Raw genomic sequence first — 20578 nt, 5'->3', positions numbered from 1 at the left:
GTTGGCATGGCTTGTTTGAGTCTCTTTTTGATTGACCTATAATTGGATATTCTGTATTGACTCCTATCATTCTCTGTTGATGAGATCCAAGAGTCATTTGAGTGTTTGCAAGTGGATGACTGAGGAAATAGATGTATCACAAGTTTGTTGTCATAGCTAGGTATTATTAGACTTTATTTCATAGACCACCATGTCTAGTTAATAATATAATGTATTTCACAGGCAAAAATGGTACCAGCTTGTAAGCACTGGTGGGACATTCATCTTCTAGCACTTACAGCAGGGCCCTCCATACGACAGGTCCTTAATCAATGTTGTTTGATTGATTTGTTGAATTGTTTCTGTAGAAGTGACAGTTGATAGTCATCTACCCATGAACTCATACCACATTACCTGTGCATTGGTAAAAGATCTGGTCAGAATTAGAGGTGTGCTCCACAGTTACAGAACAGCTTGCTAAGCTACTGGCTCGTAGAAAGAATGAACCTTCAGCCAAGGTCTCGTTAGTCTGGAGCTCAAAGTAGCAGAACAAACCAGCAGCAAGCAGCAACTAAGAACCACAGCTCCTGCATGGGAAAGGCTCCCACTGTGTGCAGCAGACTCTTAATCTCCCCTATTAAAACAGAGTGGTTAAATTGGGTGGTTGAATTGGGAATTGAACCAGGACTCCCAACCTCCAGATTAGTCTCATTTGTCTTGGGTACAGTCCCTTACCAGTGGGAATCTCTATAGTCAGCAAACTCTGTGATATTGTCTTTGAGAAAGGGTTACCTTTGTTTCCCGGTTCCCTTGTCTTGTCTCTGAGATCAAGGAGTCATTCCTGCTTTCTGAAACTTCTATCTCTAGACATGCTTTGAAAGTAGGGGTAGAGGAGGTAGCCTCAAGAAAGAAGGAGACCTTTTCAGCCTATAACCAAAATGAGCTGCTTAAAGTATCAACAAGGGGGAGCATTCAGTAATGTGTCGATAAGAGTTTAAGAGAAACCTTGCAGCATCTCTCTGGTAATGATGCTGAAAGTTACAGGGGGCCACAAGCAACGCCACAGGGATCTAGCTGACGCTTTCTAGCAGATGGCAATGTGTGCACTCCTTTCATCTGCAGTGCTTCTCTAAATTAAAGAATTTTTTTTCCCTAAAACAATTTTTTTAGGGGGGAAAAAATCCCACCATCATCACCTGTTGTAAAAAGCCTGATATTCAGCTATGCCAGGAAAAAGTTAAAAAGCTGGGATGCTCAGGTGGATTTCTTTGTAGTTTTGTGATTTCTAAATACCCAGAAAAATTCAAGCTCTGGAGAACCAGCCCCGGAGAGCTATGGCCTTTTGCTTGTCTTATAATGGAGCTAAGGAAAAGAACGAATTGCCAGCTAGCTCATCATATGTGTTTATTATTTTCATCATTACAGTTATATATTTTTTAAAATTATAGTTCAAGTTATGCAACATTAATAAAACTATAAAATTATAGTTCAAGTCAATAAACAGGGACTAAGTACCTATTGATAGGGTAGAGACTCTGGCAATCTCCTTGAACTCTCCTTGAATATTCTCACTTAATCTGACTTTTCATGCCCAAATCTGTTATACTTAACCTAGCCTGGCCCTCCATTATCTGCTACTTCTGGAATGCCTCACCTGCTTCCCACCCCAGCCCTCCATTGTCTGATGCCTCCAGATGCTCTCCAGCCTCCCATTCTTGATCCACAGTCCCATTAAGATCCTCCTTGGACTACTCCTCAAGATCCTCCCTAAACCCCTCTTCCCACCACCCCAACCTATTAGACCACCCTCAGATCCCTCCCACAATCTTTCTGTATATAAGTTCCATCTTACCTCCATGAAGAAACTCAATTTCAACCTGGCTCAGATTTAGTCTATCTGTCTCACTTGTCAATAAAAGGGTCACAAATTATGGGGCTTCTTAAAAGTCAACCCAATATGCAGAATCTTTAATATGTTTTAACATTGGCCAAAAGAAAGCTTGGGTGGAATTCATCCAGCCAGGACCCAGGGTGCCGGTATTTTGGGTCCCAAACACCTCAGACCTCAACATGATGGTTCCCTGACCTCAATACCTACTATATATCAGTTACGCACATTGTTACTAGGAATAAAAATGGAAAGTCATCCCTGAACTCGTTACTTAATTTTCACTAGAAAAGAGATTGGGGAGGATGGGTGCAAGGTGGGCACACATATTCTACAAAGGTGAATAAATACAAAGTATAAACACAATATTTTGTGAATCTAGATCTGGATAAAATCTTAGAGACCCTCCTGTCTAACTGTCTCATTTTATAGATGAGAGAACTGATTACTGACAGAAGTTAAGGGATTTGCTCAACGCCAGAGAAGTAAGTAAAGGAAGTGGGATCTGAAACCAGGTCTTTATTCCAATAAGAGATTTTTTAAGGGAAAGAATATTAACAACTGGAATTTGGAAAAGTATCATGGAGGAGAGGGTACCTGAGCTGAGCACTTTTTTTTTTCATTTTCACTTATTTTATTTTTTGGAATAAAACAAGCATTTCCATAGCAAGGAAAATGGGTTAGAGAGGGGAGAGACTATATCTAGGTAAAAAGTAAAGGTCTAAAGTTGAGCAAAATGGGTTGCAAAAAGGTCAAGCTCAAAAGTTATTTCAGTTAGTATAGGAAACAATGGGGCAGCTAGGTGGCACAGTGGATAAAGTGCTGGGCTTGGAAACAGGAAGACTCATCTTCCTGATTTCCAATCTGGAAAATCATCATGGAGGAGATGTTACCTGAGATACGATTTTTTAAAATTTTTATTTATTTTATTTTAAACTTCTGGAATAAGGCAAGCATTTCTATAACATAGTATAATAAAAAATATGCCTTTTAAAAGAAGTTAAAGATTCCCATCAGTCAATCAACAAGGTACTATGCTATGCACTGGAATTGCAAATAATAATTAAAATAGACCTGAATCATTGGAAATTGAAAAGAATATGTAAGTAGAGTATATTCCAAGCTTAGGGGACTCACCTGTTCAAAGGCATGGGATTGGAAAGTTGAATGCAATGTCACTGGGATCAGAGCACTGTTAAGGCCCTAGGTTTCATTGAATTGGAACAGAGAGTGTATGATAGAGGTTATTATTGAACTCTGGAATTAGAGGATCTGGATTCAATTCCTGACTCTGATGCTTACTGCATGCATGACTTTGAACCTGGGATTCCTCACCTATAAAATGAGAGGGTTTAATTAGATAGCCTTTCTGGTCCTTCCCAGTTTTATATCCTTTATCCTTTGAATAATGAATCAGGGCTGAAAAATTAGGTAGGATCCAAACTGAGGAAGGATTTAAATTAAATGTTCTTTTAAATCTTGCATATTTTATACCAAAGGCTGCTGAAGGAGAGTCACTGAAGAGTTGAGGTACATGCTTGGGGGAAAGACATAGGAAGTGACCAAGTCCTCAGTGTTTCAAGGTTATCAATTTAGTAGCCTTGTAAAACATTGCTTTGAAATTCAGATAGAAATGTGACTACTAAACCATACACAAGGATCACTATAGGCTATGTATTGACTTAGAAAATCATCACCAATGTCTTTTTTATTCTATGTTTTTATCTATTTTGTTAAATATTTCCCAATTGCATTTTAATTGGTCCAGGCTGCACTAGGGAGTGTCGCAGGCCACAGTAGATTCTCTGGTTTGATAATTCTAGCATGGAACACGGATTAGAGAGGGGAAAGACTGTATCTAGGTAAAAGCAAAGGTCTAAAGTTGAGCATAATGGTCTAGAAAAAGGTCCAATTCAAAAGTTATTTCATTTTACTAGGTAGTATAGGCAATAATGGAGCAGCTAGGTGACGTAGTGGATAGAGCACTGGGCATAGAACCGAGAAGACTCATCTGCCTGAGTTAAAATCACACCTTAAATACTTACTAGTAGTGTTATCCTGGGCAAGTTACTTAACCATGTTTGACTTAATTTCCTCATCTGTAAAATGAACTGGAGAAGGAAATGGCAAACCACCTGAGCATCTTTGCCAAGAAAAAAAGCAAGTGCGATCACAGAGAATCAGACATAACTGACCAACAGCTGGGCAACCATCAGTTGATCCTGATAAACAATTGGCTAGGCTGATTTACATCCCCTCTTCCTTCAATCTCCTTATATTGACTGAATCCAATCAAGTCTTGGTACTATGAAGCATTAGCTACGGGCAATAGTGTCAGGCTATAATGAAGTTAGAGAAAACAAATAGATGGATTATATAACAGAAGATAGAGAAACATTGAATGATATGAAGAAAGCAAAACCAGATCAACATAAATATGGACAATTATCATATGAAAGGAAAATATCTGCACAAACATAAGTTTCTATGAAAAAAAATCAAAGACAATGGAAAGGAACACAAAATAAATGTGGCTAACACCTGTTCACTGAAGGAGGCTTTTTTTCTTTTAAGTTGAATGCGTTGCAAATATGTCTTAAGTTTTTTAAATTGTTTAAAGTCACATTCATATGAAATGAAGAAAGGCAGTATATCACAAGATTTGGAATCAGAGGATTTGAAAATGAGGAACGTTCTGTCCAATCATGAATATGCATTGTTAGTGTCTGGGGCCAATGGTCGTGGTTGTCCAGCATTGTCTTGCCAGAGAGGCATGCTACAAGATGAATTGGCAGAAATGAGAGCCGCTTCCTTTTTAGTTGCAGTTTTTAAAATGAAAACATCCTGTGTAAACTCTGCCACTTACTTCGTGTATGCCCTGTATACTCTTTGGGCCTCAATGTCTTCATTCTATATTTTATGGAAGAAAAGGTACCATTAGGGAATCCTTTTTTAAGTGGTCATCATTGATAAAAAGCTTGCTGCTACTTTCTCTGAAAATTTGATTCTTTAGTTATTATTGTTGTCCAAAGTGGGGTGGTCACTTAATATTTCTGCAATTAAGTTTCCCTATTTTCAAATTGGCACTTACTGTTGTTAACTGCTTCAATATGGTAATGAGAAGAGATGAAATCATTTTTTTCGCATGTATTTACAGGATGAGATTGTATGCATAGTGATATAATTTTTTAAAATTCTAATAAAAAGAAGGAAATGGCTCTTACCTCTCCTAACTTATCTTAGAGTATGCTGCTCTGACAGGCTAATGATAGACGGGCTCCTCAATCACCCAATTAAGGTTGATAATCACGCATATTTGTGTTTTTATAGATTATTATTCTTGTAAAGAAACTCAGAGATTGTTGTGAAGAAGGTTGCTATCAGTGTACCTTATGTACTTTGCTGTCATGGGAAGTTCATATGTAACCTACCTAAAATTGACCAGAGAAACCACACATACAGGCCACAAAAAAAAAAAAAAATGAGGAAAGAGTGGTGTTGAAAAAAAATGTAAAACCCAGAAAGCAAAGTTAGAATATTAGCTTCCCTTTAGAACCACTTGTAAATCAAATTTATTCTTTGTTTTGGTCTACCCTGGTATAATGTCTTTTACATTAGACTCACTCAAGACCTCATTTTCCTTGGCATCATTCACCATTAGTACTAGGGTATGCTATTTCATACTTGACTATGAATGTAAAAATGTTATTTCCATATTTATAAATGACTTAGAGGATGGATGATTTGCAGCACAACCATCTGATATGTTTTCAAAATGCAACAAGTAATTCCATTAGGTTCTTGCCTTTCTTAAAAAGAAAATTTAGTTAGACTTTGAAAGAATCTGCTCCTGGTGATAAACTGCCACTTGTCATTCTTTGACTTCTCTGTGATCCTTCTATTTTCCGGGTTTTGAGTATGTTGTGGAAGAAAATATTTTCTGGAGGGGAGGCGGGAAGAAGCAGGAGGGAAGGAAGGACTATGATGGGTTCAAGCGTATGACTGCTGAGATCTCTTCCAACTCTGAGATTCTGTGATTTGTGAACTGTATTTACACTTACTAGGTTCAGGGATATGAGGTAGATCTCTAAGCTTGCTCATAGTGAAGTGAAATGAAAACCAGTTCTGAAATCAAAAGACCTGGGTTCAAATTCAGCTTCTGACGCTTCCTTTGTGACCTCTAGCAAGTATCTTAAAACCTCTCTTGGGTTCAATATCCTTATCACTAAAATGATGGATTGCAATATACGACCTCCTTTACAGTCTGGGTTTCACAATTTTATGACTTGATTGTATGATCAAGTCACTGAGATCTATTTGGAACCCCTGCATAGTGGTAACTTTAGGTGAGAAACCTCTTCAAAAAAGATTTAAAATTGAAAGTATCTATCCATGTCTCCTTCAGTGGCTTCTTGGCATTGCATAATTCTATCATCTTCCTTATCTTAAGAAAATTCAATTTAAGAATAACTTCCCAGCAGGAATGCACAAATGTCACTGCCTTCCATGAATAGGATTGCCTCAACACTTTCCATTCTTGGTGCATGCCGTGAGAAATTATTAGGAAACTGTGGATAAAACTGGCACACTATTCCATCTGCTAAATTTGACAGAATTTGCTGGGTTTTCCCCCTCTCTTTAAGAGGGAATGAGTTAGAAAAAGAAACCCAAACCTAAAAAACTGAGATGTAAGGAGATGATAGAACCATCACATGACTCACTGCTTAAGTGTTCCATTTTGGATATTCAAGGGGACCCAGAAGCCAGAGATAAGACCTTAGACTACTTTGACTTCTAATACAGAAGATTCTGAGAGCCAGAAACTGTTAAAGGTAGAAAGCACATTAAATTCTACTCCAATATGAAGGTAACGAATATTTACTACATATACTGAAATACTTCTTGTGGTGACCCTTTGTTTGTCTGGGTCGTATTTTTCATTTGTCTCTTAGAAGTGACCGTACATATGGCAATTCCTTTCTAAGATCTCTAATGTAGCCTAATGTAATCTAATCTCTAATGTAGTGTGTTCACCAAAAGAGGGGGATGCCTCTAATTGTACTGTCGCTGCTTCTAGGAGTTCTCTCAGTTGTACTAGTCATTAAAATATCCTCTCAAGAATCTGAAGAAATTGATCAATGCACAATCTAGAGACTAACATGGTTCAAAGGGTCCCCCATAGAGATTCATGGGAAGGTAGAAATGCTTTGTGACTCAATAGTTATAAAGGATGACTGTAAAGTAAAATATTAGTTGCCTATATTCATAGGAATATTCTTACTGGTAACCCATAGCTTCCAAATTGATGGTCATTTAGTCACTGGGTATATATCAAAAAGTACTGTTTTCTATGCTATCCCTTAAGGTGTCACAAATAAATACTTGGAGTTTTAAAGTAGCTAGATATTTTCTTTTTTTCCTCATTCTTATTTTATTTTTACTTTAACAGTTTATATTTAAAGTTTTTGTTCTCTAATTCCATACCTACCTTCTTCTCTCCTCCTCCCTGAGATAGCAAGCAATCAGATATTGCTTTTACATGTGCAGTTATGTAAAACATTTCCGTATTAGTCATTTGTACAAGAAGACTTGAATAAAATAAATATAAATATAAGGAAGTGAAAATAGCATGCTTTCAGTCTTTTTCAAACAATATCAGTTCTTCCTCTGGAGCTGGATAGTAAGCTTCATCATTCGTCCTTCATGATTGTCTTAGATTATTGTCTTGCTGAGAATAGCTAAGTCATTCGTAGTTCTTCACTGAACAATATTGCTATTATTTTGTACAATGCCTGGTTCTGTTTACTTCAGTACGCATCAGTTCATAGAAGTCATTCTGGGTTTCTCTGAAATCATCCTGCTTGGCATTTCTTATAGCACAATAATATACCATTACAATCATATACCACAATTTGTTTAGTGATCTCGCATTTGATGGACTTCCCTTTGATTTCTAATTCTTAGGTAATCTTGGTATTTTCTACCCCATTCTCTTCTTCTCTGAATCTGTGACTTCAAACATGTAGAAAATTTCCAGTGTGAAAATAACCAGTCCCATGCAGATCAGCAATCTGTTTGAAACTTATATAGCCTTTGAAAGATGCTTTAGGGCACTAAGAAGCTGAATGATTTGCCTAGGGTCAAACAGCCAATATGTCAGAGGCGGTCTTCTAGACTCCAAGGCTGACCTCCACTTCATTATGCTTTATTCTCCTTTACTAATTTTTAATTTGGAGGATTGAAGTTATGGCAACCACAGTAGAGGGAGGAAAAATGAAGACTATAGTTTATGTATACTTGTGTTTTGAAATTGCTCAGGGTAGACAAGTGCATGGCTAATCTTAGTTTAAGGGGAAAGAAATGGGGCAACTGACACCATATTCAAACTCTGCTCTAATGTATAACGGCAAGTTCAAAGATATGCCTTACACTGAAAAAAGACAGGGAAATTCTTCCACAGACTATGCTAGAGTACATCAATGGCATGAAGAAAGTAAATTAGTAGGAGTAGATCCAGACTTTCCATTTTCCTTCTTGGACATACTGTGAATTACACACTACTTCACTGACATTAGCATTTGCCTGGGGGAAAGCACTTGATGGAGAGTAGACAAAGGTGTCACATTTGAGAATTATCTGACAGGAGACTGGTATATATATATATATATATATATATATATATATATATATATATATATATATATATATATATATATAAAGTCCCCCCAAAACAGAGCAGGTCTTTTGGGATATTGGACCAATATTGGAAATTATTTATGCATTTATGCATGTTTATTAAAAGGGTTGGTTTGTTGTTTTTCTTTCTCCCAGGGGAAGGTAGCGGAGAGAGAAAAATAAGTATTTGTTAATTGGAAAAAAACAGCAACAAAATTTTAAACAGATCAAGAAAAACAAGAGAAAAGATTTGGATATAAAGCTTCAAAAGCCCAATCAGGCCTGCTTTCATGTGGATGAGAATTGGATGACAAGAAAGCTTCCTGAGATTGGAGGTTTCATCACTGAAAATCTCTTCCAAGTGGAACTTGAATTCCAAACCTTTTCATTTTCCTCTGCCACAAGTTTTATAACATTTAGGAGAATGCTGGTCATTCTTCTAATCCTTGTATATTTTTTTTGTCAGGATCATTTGGAATTCCTGGTCTACAGGAGGATGGAATGTTTGATGTTTTCCAAGTTTCATTCTCACTTAGTGTTTCACAAACTGAAAAATTTTAAAACACCCTTCATGGAGTTAAGCAAATTTCACACAGCTTTTAAGTGTCCTAGAGGAGTGAGGTGGGAAGGGACCCATAAATATACATGAGTTATGGAATATTCTTCCAAAAGAAAACAAGACCATCACCAGAGAATAACAAAAAAAAGAAAATTGAAAAGAGCTTTTGGTACAAGCTAGCTCAAAAGATACACATCAAAAAATGCTACAGGGTGGTAAGTAGTGGGTTATATAAGATAGTGTTGGACTGGGAGTCAGAAAGTCTTCTTTTCAAATGCTGCTGATGGTGCTTAACTAGCTCTGTGACCACAGACAAGCCATTTAATGGCTCTGAATCTCAGTTTTCTCATGAATAAAACAGTAAGATTACCTATTGTACTCACCTCAGATGGTTCTTGTGGGACCCAAATGGGGAAAAGTAGGTAGAATACCAACATTCCAGTTATTTTTAATCTCATTCCTATTTTTTGGTAGAATTCAAATAGAATGGTCATAGGACAACTTAATATTCTATTATTATTGTTTTATTTTTAATATTCTGCATTCTTACTCTCGTTGTTTAGTTGTTTTTCATTTGTGTCTGACTCTTTGTGATCCCTTTTAGAATTTTCACGGAAAAGATACTGGAGTAGTTTGCCATTTCCTTCTTCAGTTTGTTTTACTGATGAGGAAACTGAAGCAAACAGGTTTAATGACATGTTCAGGATCACACAGCTATAAGTGTCTGAGTGAGGATTTGAACTCAGCAAGAGGAGTCTTCCTAACTCCAGACCCTGATATCACTCTATCCACTGTACTACTTAGCTGCCCATCAAAAGTGGGTAAAATAATGACTTTTTGTAATTTAATAAGATTATTGGGAGCAGCTAGGTGGTGCAGTGAATTGAGCATTGCCCTTGGAGTCAGAAAGACCTGGTTCAAATCTAGCCTCAGGAACTTGACACTTACTAGTTGCGTGACCTTGAGAAAGTCACTTAACTCTGATTGCCTCTTGCCCCCCTCTAAAAAAAAGGAAAGAATTTAAGTATATAAGTATGTATTTGTATGTAGGTATGCCTTCTTGTGATTAATTGAAAGTCTCATCAGGACTATTCCAGTAGCAGAAAAGATGGCATGGATGTGTGGCATGTACCTCATCTCATTGCAATATGGTTTTAGTTTCTTCTACTAGATTTCTGTATTTTAAAAGTTTTTTTTATGTGTATTTGCCATTTCATGTCATTTGGAAATTGTGAGTATCTGGTATCACAACATCCATTAAAAATGCTGTTCTCAAATTTTTACAGATCAATATTATGTCAGGGCAATATGGGCAACATTTTTATCTCTAATAATGCTCCAGTTTCAGTACAGTTTGTTTGATGAATCTTCAAGGATATGTTGTAGTTTGTATTTGTACTACTTAGATTTGTCATCTGTTAGTTTATAAAGGATAGTGAGTGAGCTTCTGGTGTATAATTCTCCCCCTTGATTGTATCTTTCCAGATATCTAGTAGATGCTAAAATAATATTTTTCAGCCTTTATTATTGATCTATTTTGGGAGGAGACAGGGTGTCTTCTCATCATTTGAATCTTTTCCTCATCGCTTTAGCAGTTAATATTCTCCAAACCAAAATTTTTACTTTGAATTTATTCCCTCTATACTTCATTATGTACATACTATCTTTCTCAGTAGAAAGCAGGCTCCTTGGGAACAGGAACCATTTCATTATTTTTGTATAAGCTTATAGCACAATTCCTTAGCATATAGAAGTTACTTGATAAATGATTATCGACTGCTTGATTGGAAATAAATGTGTGAGACTTTTAAGAAAAATTGGATCAGGCTTACATTAGAGAGGAAGCTAGTGAAGTACTTAACTGGAAATCCATGAACCACTGGGAAGCATTTTGGGATAAACTTTTGTTTCCCAGGTTCTATTCTCTGTTTCTTTTGTATTGCTTTTACTATGGCAATTCAGTTCTCACGTGCGTTCTACTTCACATCTGTTGTTGTTACTGTTCAATTGTTTGTCATGTCTGTCTCTTTGTGACCCCATTTGGGGTTTTCTTGGTAAGGATACTGGAGTAGTTTGCTGTTTCTTCATCCAGCTCATTTTACAAGACACACAGGGTTAAGTGACTTGCCCAGGGCCACACAGCTAATTAGTGTCTGAGGGCAAATTTGAAATAAGTCTTCCTAATTCTAAGCCTGGCACTTTATCTACTGATATAATCAATTAGCATTTATTAAGCATCTATTAAATTGTCTTCCAATGTTTCATTGAAAGTCTTCAATATTTTTCTAAAGATGCTTCTGCTATGATGAAGTAGTATTCTTAAGTAATGCCACTTTTCCTCCTTCTATAGTCAGTACTGTGATGGCAACGACTACAGCATACATTATGAAATTTCTGACACAACTTCATATTCTCTATATTGTGGAAGAAAATATGTGTTCATTGTATTATGGCAGATACTATTCTTTTTCTTTTCTTGTAACAAAAAAACAATGAAATTCAAATTTAAAAATCACCAAAGAAAATGAACATTTCTCTTTTTTATAAATTTCTTATTCATTTATTTAAACATTCATTAAAAAATTAATTGAATAAAAAAGTTGAGTTCCAAATTCTTTTCCTTCCTTCTCACTCTCCCCTTCTCATTGAGAAGGCAAGAGATGTGATATCAAAATACATTGATATCATGCAAAACATATTTCCATATTAGACATATGACAAAAAAAGAAAAACCAGAAAAATAAAGTGAGAAAAAAAGCTTCAATCTGCACTTAGACTCTATCAGTACTTCCTCTTTCATCATAAGTCCTTTGGAATTGTCTTGAGTCATTGGATTGATCAAAAGAGCTAAGTCATCATAGTAGAACATCATCGAATATTTCTGTAAATAGCAATTGCTACTTTCAGATTCAGTTTGAGATCTTCTATGGTTAGATACCTTCCTTCACTTTTTTACATTAATTCACTTGATATTCTTGATCTTTTGCTCTTTCAGATAAATTTAATTCTTAATTTCTCCTTCTCTCTGTCTCTCTCTGTCTGTGTGTGTGTGTGTGTGTGTGTGTGTGTGTGTGTGTGTGTCTTGGTATGGCACCGAATAAGTAAGCTGATTTAGGATGAATTGTAATTTTTTCTTATATTGGCTCAGCCTATCCATGAGCAATTAATATTTTTTCAATTGCTTAAATCTGTCTTTATTTGTCTGAAAAGTGTTTTGTAATGGTGTCCGCAAAGTTCCAGACTTTGTCTTGTTAAATATATTCCCAAGTATTTTGTATTGTCTGCTGTTATTTTAAATGAGATTTCTCTGTCTCTTCCTGTTGCACTTTGTTGGCAATATATAAAAATACTGATGATTCATGTAAGCTTATTTTATATCCTACAACTTTATTAAAAGCTATTAATTGTTTCAACTAGTGTTTTAGTTGATTATCTACGTTTCGTTAGGGATAGCAGAATATTGTCTGCAATGAATAGTAGTTTTGTTTCTTATAGCCTATTCTAATGCCTTCACGTTTTTTCTTGTCATATTGCTGTAGCTTGCATTCTAGTACAATATTGAATAATAGTGTTGATAATGGGCACCCTTGTTTCACCCTTGATCTCATTAGGAAGCTTTCTAGCTCCATTTATTCCTATGTTTCTATTGCATTTTTTAAAATAAGTATGAATGTTATCTTTTGTTAAACACTTTCTGCAAGTATTGAGATAATCACGTGACTTTTGTCGATTTTGTTATTGATATAGTCAACTCTGCTGATATTTTCCTAATATTGAACCAATCCTATGTTCCTGGTATAAATCTACCTGATCACCATATATGATCTTTGTGATATATTGCCAGACACTAGTGTTGTGTTTTTTAATTCTGCCTATTAGTTGAATTCATGACATCAGTCTAAAAGAAGACTTTGAAATTCCAGTCTAAGCATACTCACCTCCTTTTTAAAATCATCCCAGACATTGGCATTATTTTTTATGAAATGTTTCATGGTTAAGTAGCAGCTCTAGAGTTTCTGTTGAGTGCAAATTTTCAGTGTCTTCATGCTTTTTAGCTTTTCTCTTTTGATTTAAATATCTTCATAATTTTTATTCTTATTTCATTTTATTTGATTTTAGGAAAAGAGTTATTCTTTCCAATTGCCCCACAACATTTTGTGCAACCTGGATCTGAGGATCTCATTGACCAAAGATAATCTGAAGTTCTTGCCTGCAATTGGTAAGTTCTGTTTTAGTTTTATTATACTGTGGTCTTTGTGCATCTTAAAAGCATTACTATCTTTAGTACATTCTGTCCATGCTCACGGATTGCTTGCTTTTTAAAATAGTGCTATTGGCACTGAAACATTTACAGTAGAGGTTTTTTTGGGGTATTTTTTATTTCTGGTGATAGAGCTAGCTTTCCTGTGGCACTCAACCACTAAGGAGATGCTGCTCTCCTTGTCAGGCTGATCACCATGATGGCCACAAGTAAGGTCAAGCTAAAAACATAGGTTATTCCAAATACTGTTTAAATTCATAGAGCTTTTTAATACCCCTCTGCACAGGGTGATAACTTGATCAATAGTATTACCAGAATGCAAGGTTTTTTTAGGATTCATTTCAGGCCTTCACAGCTACCAGAACAGTCTCCATTTATCCTTCCTATTTACATTATTGGTTAGAGTTCTTTTACTTTGCTGCGGTGCACCTACCCTTCCCCAACCCCTATCCCCGCCATCTAGGTTTTGAGGAGATTGCTGTTATAAATTTTGTTGTGGTTATTACCATTTTCATTAATTCTTATTATGGACATATGACCTTTTTTTAGATGTTATTCAGGTAGATATGCTCCCGGAACAAGATGATGTCCTACTTTTATTTTTTTGTCTCCACTCTTTTGCTGACTACTGAACATGTGGATAAAATGCCTGCTTTTTTAGTTAAATAAAAACAACAGGAAATAAATTCATGTTTCATAGGCTCACTTAAAGCAGACAGGATGACAAGAATGGTATTTATCTCATTCTATTGCCAAAGGATTTTGATATTTTCTTCTAGGTTTCTATATTTTAGAAGGTCTTTGTTGTTATTTGTTTCATGTAACTTGGAGATTGAGTATTTGGAATGGCCAAATCTGAAACAAGTTATTCTTAATTTCTTACAAATCAACTTTGTCTTTAGTGATCGTGGGCAACAGTTCAGTCAGTGAATATGCATAGTTCAGTTCAAGTACAGTTTACTGACTGATTTCTTCAGAATATTTTGAGGTCTGTATTTGTTACTTGCAACTCCATGAGAGTTGGTGAACTGATATATAATTCTAGCTACCAGGTCACATCTTGCTACTTATTTGGTGATGCTAAACTTTCCAACCTACAGTGATGTGATGTAATGTTTTCTCTCTTTCCTTTCATAATCTATAATGATGACTAAATGCACTTTCCTTAAGGATAACACTTCTGTAGTTTCTTGTGGCAATGACCTGATCCAGAATTCCTACCATAAACTGCTCCACAAGTTCATATAAACGCGTGTCACTCTGCCACTTGTTAGAATTTTTTTGTTGTTTCCACATTGTGAGTTGAGTTCTTATGGATGCCACCTATATATTATGTTTATCTTGGATCTTTGCTATTTCGTAAGCTACATCTGGTGACAAGCCACATTAATTTACAATTGACAAATCCAGTGGCACGTGGTTTTTATCAGCCTTTTCATTTATTCCTTGGAAACATGATGTTACCTTTCTCTAAAAAGTATCTGTCAACCTGCTTGTCATGTGCTCTGTGAATGTCTATCATTCTTCTACCTGCTGTTTTGGTGATGAAGTATTCATTTTTCTATTGCTTCCTCAGGATTATAAGTATTATGTCTTATTAATATTTACCTGTTTTTGTTGAGGTACTTCACAATTTGTTATTGTCCATATTGAAATTCCAACAGGTTGCCCTGAGACAAATTATGTAGGTATTAATTCTTTTAAATATGCTCTCTCTATTCAGAATTATTTGATTTCAGGATGCCAGTAAGTTGCTTGCTGTGGTATGTCTTGCTTGGATGAGATAAAAATATTCTTAGGTATTGCTTTCTTCCACTGGTTTATTGTGACATCCAGATTCAATTTCAAAGCTTTCAATCTCTATCTTTCCTTGGCATACAGCAGATTAGGAATTTTATACTTTAAGTCCAATTTAATGCCATAATAGCAAGATAATTTCTCATGAAGAAAACTTCTACTGGATGAAGGAAGTATTTAAATTTTTGTAGAATTTTACAGAATCATATCATCTATGATAATTAATATTATTACTATCATTATGTAGATAAAAGTACACAAGGAGTCAAAGATCATAGATTTTAGAGTTGTCTGGGTCTTTATACATCATCAAGTCCCCTCATTTCACAGATGAAGAAACTGAAGCAGAGATAGGTGACTTGCCCAATGTCCACATAGTTACCAAGTCTTCCTAAGTCTTCTGACTCTAAATCCAGTGCAAATCCCTATGCAATTCTTTTAGGAAATGATTATCACTGCCATTCATTTCCCCATTATTCCATAGTCCACAATAGCAAAGGACCAGATCTTAATGTGTTATACCATCAGATTCTAAGGCTGGGCTGATTCAGGCGAAATCTGAGGTCCCAGTGAGATTTCCACAGTTTTCCATGTCGGATGAATCTTAGAAAAAAGGAGCTCATAATGGAAAACACTCAGAGACTCTTAACTATAGCACTGCTAGCAGGCTTTGCTATAATAGCAAGACAATTTAGTGATAATGGGTGAGTAGGAAGAAAATTAAGTAGTTTGCTGAGATATGAAAAAACTCGGAGTCTGAACATATTTGGCCTCATGTTCATCTTCAAATGCATAGTCAGTTCATTAGGATAATTTAACCTTTCCATAAGCCATTGAGTGATAAATTCTATTAATACATTTGAAATGCTAGCTTTGAAAGTAACTGCCTGACTGGTGAGGGGAATTGAAAAAGATGGGGTAAAGTATTATCTCCCACTTCATCCTCTAGCTCAGCAAAATGAGTAGATGACAGGTTTTTACCTTGCCATTTGATGGCAAATGTTCTCATTCCCCTCCATTCAGTCTCAGCCTTAGGGCAAGCCAGTGTTTGCTTCAATTTACTCCAATAATAGCAGGACAATTTAGCAGTAATGGATAAGTAGGGAGAAAATTAAGCAGTTTGCTGAGATACGGAAATGAAGCCAGAAAATATTTGGCCTCATGTTAGGCTTCAACTTCATAGTCAATTCATTAGTGTAATTTGGTCCTTTGCATAAGCCTTTGAGTGATAAATTCTTCTAATACATTTGAAATGCCAGCTGTAAGAATAACTCATTGGGTGTTGAGTAAAATTAAAGATGGGCTAGCATAAATCCTTCATTTTCATCTCATATGGGAAGATTTATTGTGGCCTCTGAGAAGAAGCATCTGTCAGCCTGTAGAAAATGGATGGTATTAAAAAAAGCATCATGTTTTGGTGAGATGACTTTAGTGAAAGAAATGTTTTTACTTAGAGTCTTTACCAAGGGTTCTCCCTCTGGGATGCTCTTATCAACAGCATGTGAAGCTTTTAGAGTCTGCTGGAGTCAGGGAGAAGAAGGAAAGAAAGCACACAGTGTAAAGGAGATGAAGTGCTGGGAATGGTAAGTTCACTGGGTCCTTTCTAAAGAAAAAAAACAGTACACACGGAATGTTGGCCCCATTTTCCTCCCTTTGGGAGAGCTGATTGCATGACTTCTCAGGAAGCCTCCATATCCCAGTAAGATATTGAATTAGCAATGACTGAAACAGTGCAAATGGAAAGTATAAGCTGTGGTCGCATTATGATAAAGAAGCTTGGCCCCGGAGAAGTAAGAAAGCCATTCCAATTTGGTAGAAACCATTAGGGCTTGTTCTCTGCCTTTAAGTACCTAGGTTTTTACTGCTAGGTTTTGTGGGAGAAATTTTAGGGAGAAGGAGGAAGAGAAAAGAGAAGTATTTGACTCAAATAAGGAGAAGGAACTTGTAAGTTTACTTGAAGAATTTGAACCTAATAAAATAAGTTGGGGAATGTTAGAAGAGGGAAAATTTGGCTGAATTTTGGGTAAAAAAAATGAGGTCAATTTAAAGAATAATATGTAGGCCTAGATCCTGTTTTAGATTGTATTTCTAGGTTGAAAGAAGAGAAGGATGAAGTACTATTAAGAAGACTAAAAGATTTAAGGAGAGTTCTTTGATCACGTAACTCAACTAGTAAAAGAGGGAAGTGTTGTGGGAAATATGAGAATGTACTTTGTCTTATGTTGTATTTTGTGAACATGGAGGAGCTATGAACTAGTTGCTAATATAATTCAATACTTGTAAAACTATTTGCACAGCTGGAGTCAAAGAGTAGTTGTTAATAACTCAATGTCAACATCGTGAGTGGTCTTTAGTGGAGAATCCTAGGGTTCTTTGACCAGTACTAGTTAACATTTATAGTATAAATAAACAAATAGATGAACGAATGAATACATAAATATATAAACAGATAAATAAAATATAAAAGTGTAGAGAGCACATGGACAGTTAGGTGGCATGGCGTATAGGGTGCCAGGTCTGGAATCATGAAGCATCTTCTTCCTGTGTTCAAATGTAGCCCCAGACACTTGCTAGCTGTGCAGCCCTGGGTAAGTCATTTAACCTTTTTTGCCTCACTTTCCTCATCTGTAAAATGAGCTGGAGAAGGAAGTGTCCAATAACTCTAGTATCTTTGCCAAGAAAACTCAAAGGAGGTCACAAAAAGTCAGAAATGACTAAAAAAGAACTAAACAGCTGCAACAGTAGAAGGCATGCTAAATGGAAACAATATAGATTTGGAGACAATATAGTAGAACAAAATTGAGAGGGAGAGAAAAAACACTGGATTATAGTCAGGTTCCAAAAATATTTTAGCAGGCTACTGTACTTGGGCATAAAAAAATTAATAATTTCACAAGTACAAGGTTGAGGAAGTATGGCTTGGCAGAGGTTCTTGTGAAATAAAGGTGTGGGGGTTTCAGTGGTTTGGAAGCTCTATATTTGGAAACTAAAAATGCTAATGTAATTGTAAAAGTCTTTAACTTGACCTCCAGTGCCTGAAAATAAGGTATGTTCCATTTCACCCCTTCTTTCCTTCCTCTCATTCAGTCATTTTGTGGCACCTATATTGTATGTGAATAGGACTTTCACTCCCTAGGATATTGCAAAAATGAGAGGGCACCTGTCTCACGCTGGTGTTTTTTTAAAATGGAGCCTGTTTTGGCTACACAGCCAATGAGACGGAGGCTGTTCTCACCCATGTGTTAGGAGAATATACAATATCCCTTTGTAGAAGGAGGTCCTTGATATCTGCCAAGTGGTTGCCTCCATGTTTCATGATCTGAGTGTACTCTAAAACCCTGTTATGTAATCTTAAACTCTACTCTAAGAAAGACAAAGTTTTCAAGAAATACAGAGGTGATTTGGTGCCTTTGTCTCTTACCCTTAAACGAGACCTCATAAAGAGTATAGCATTTGGTTCTAGGCATTATGGTTTAAGAAGATCATTGATAAACTTGAGAATGTTCAAGGATGGTATCCAGGATGGCAAAGGACTTTGTTGGAATCAATGCTGTATGTTAATCAGTTGAAGGAACTTAGAATGTTTAGTTTGAAAAGGACTCAGGGTTGATATGACATTAATTTTAGAGTATGGGGACATCATGTGGAAAAAGGATTACATTTATTATATTTAGCCCCAGAGGAAGAGTAAAACCAGTAGCAATTGGTAAAAGTTGCAGAAGCTGCATTTCAGCATGGTATCAGGAATAGCTTCATAACAATTAGTCCTGTCCAATGGTAGAATAAGATACTTTAAAAAAAAGTAAGTTTGACACTTCCTGGAGGTCTTCAAGCAATATCTGGGTGATCACTTGCCAAGTATGTTTTAGTGGTGATTTCTTTTTTTGTCTAGTTTATATGGGCACTGAAGTCTCTTCCAATTCTCAAATTCTTTAGTTCTGTGTTTTGGGATCACCACTCTACCACAAGGGAGCACTGGAGCAGAATTTCAGTGGAGGAAGCAACTTCAACCTATGTGTGATTTGGGGACTACCTGTAGATGCAGAATTTTCTTGGGTAGGTTATATGCCCATCATCAGGAGTGATAGCAAAATCCATAGATCTATCTCCATGTGAAAACATCAAGACTGAAAAAAAATAATAGAGTTGCCTGTATCCTTTCTATGATTCATTTATTATTCATTCGTTCATGTTACTCTTCTTTCTGTGGTTAAAAAAATGACCCAGCAGAATAGTTTCAAGATATCAGAATTATGTTGTTGGACATTTCTATTTAAGCATAAGACTTAATTAGATGAGCTGAAAAATTAGTTAAAATTTGAGGTGACAGAGGGCAGAGCCAAGATGGCGGAGTAGAAAGATGCACATATACTTGCTCTTCCCAACAACTCAGAAAACACCTGTAAAGAAAGACTCTTGACAAATTCTAGAGCAGCAGAAGCCACAGAACAACAGAGTGGAGGAGATTTCCAGCCCAGGGTGACCTGGAAGGCCCACAGCAAATGTATGTCACACCAGAAGTGGAGCAGAGCCTTGCTCAGCCTTTGCCATGCAGTATGGCTCTGGGAGGAGGATGCAAGCCAGCCTTGGGGGTGGAATCCCTAGTCCCAGTAGCAGTGGTTCGCAGATATCTCATCCCACAGGTGCCAAAGATCAGTGACAGGGTTTTTTCAGCTGACCAAGAAGGGAGAAGGGCCTTCCCATAGCTCAGGCCTCAGGTGGCAGCAGCTTCCATAGCAGCCCTTACAGCAGCCCACATCCATTGTTGGAACATAAAACCCCTGGGGACACTGAGCAGCTGACTCTTACCTCAGCCCTGTGTAGATCCCCTGCCCCCATCTAATATTCTTAGGGGATTTGAGCAGCTGATCTTTATCTCACACTGAATGACTGCTCTGCCCCTGCAGCTTATCTGAATCTCAGCCCCCAGTGTTGTCTTGACTGAACTGGAGACAAGGTGGTTGTGAAGAGGAAACTCTATTACTCAGATTCTGGGCACAAAAATTTTTACTTGCTCCTAGATTAGTGTACATGCTTGATTGTACCACCTTGGAGGAACTGAGATTTTACAGACCCCCAGAGTATACCCTACTCTTGACAAAGGACTCAAAAGTCAAGTAACTGGTTGGGAAAATGCCCAAAAAGGGAGGGGGAAATAAGACTATAGAAGGTTACTTTCTTGGTGAACAGATATCTTCTCCCATCCTTCCAGAAGAGGAAGAACAATGCTTACCATCAGGAAAAGACATAAAAGTCAAGGCTTCTGTATCCCAAACATCCAAAATAAATATTCAATGGTCTCAGGCCATGGAAGAGCTCACAAACGATTTTGAAACTCAAGTAAGAGAGGTGGAGGAAAAATTAGGAAGAGAAATGAGGGAGATGCAAGAAAATCATGAAAAATGAGTCAACAACTTAC

At 36.6% G+C, this 20578-nt stretch overlaps 1 protein-coding gene across 5 annotated transcripts in view; it reads left to right on the top strand.

Annotated features, from left to right (window-relative positions):
* Positions 1-20578, top strand: part of RASEF (RAS and EF-hand domain containing) — an 825381-nt gene that overhangs the window by 620152 nt on the left and 184651 nt on the right. For all 5 annotated transcript variants that reach the window (XR_011966209.1, XR_011966208.1, XR_011966205.1 and 2 more), the window contains one exon: positions 13221-13320. The gene's annotated coding sequence lies outside the window, so the exon portion shown is untranslated. The remainder of the gene's footprint in view (positions 1-13220; positions 13321-20578) is intronic.

The sequence above is a fragment of the Notamacropus eugenii genome, chromosome 1 (genome assembly GCF_028372415.1).
Source record: "Notamacropus eugenii isolate mMacEug1 chromosome 1, mMacEug1.pri_v2, whole genome shotgun sequence".
Lineage (NCBI taxonomy): Eukaryota > Metazoa > Chordata > Mammalia > Diprotodontia > Macropodidae > Notamacropus > Notamacropus eugenii.
This window is presented reverse-complemented; position numbering and strand designations above follow the sequence as displayed.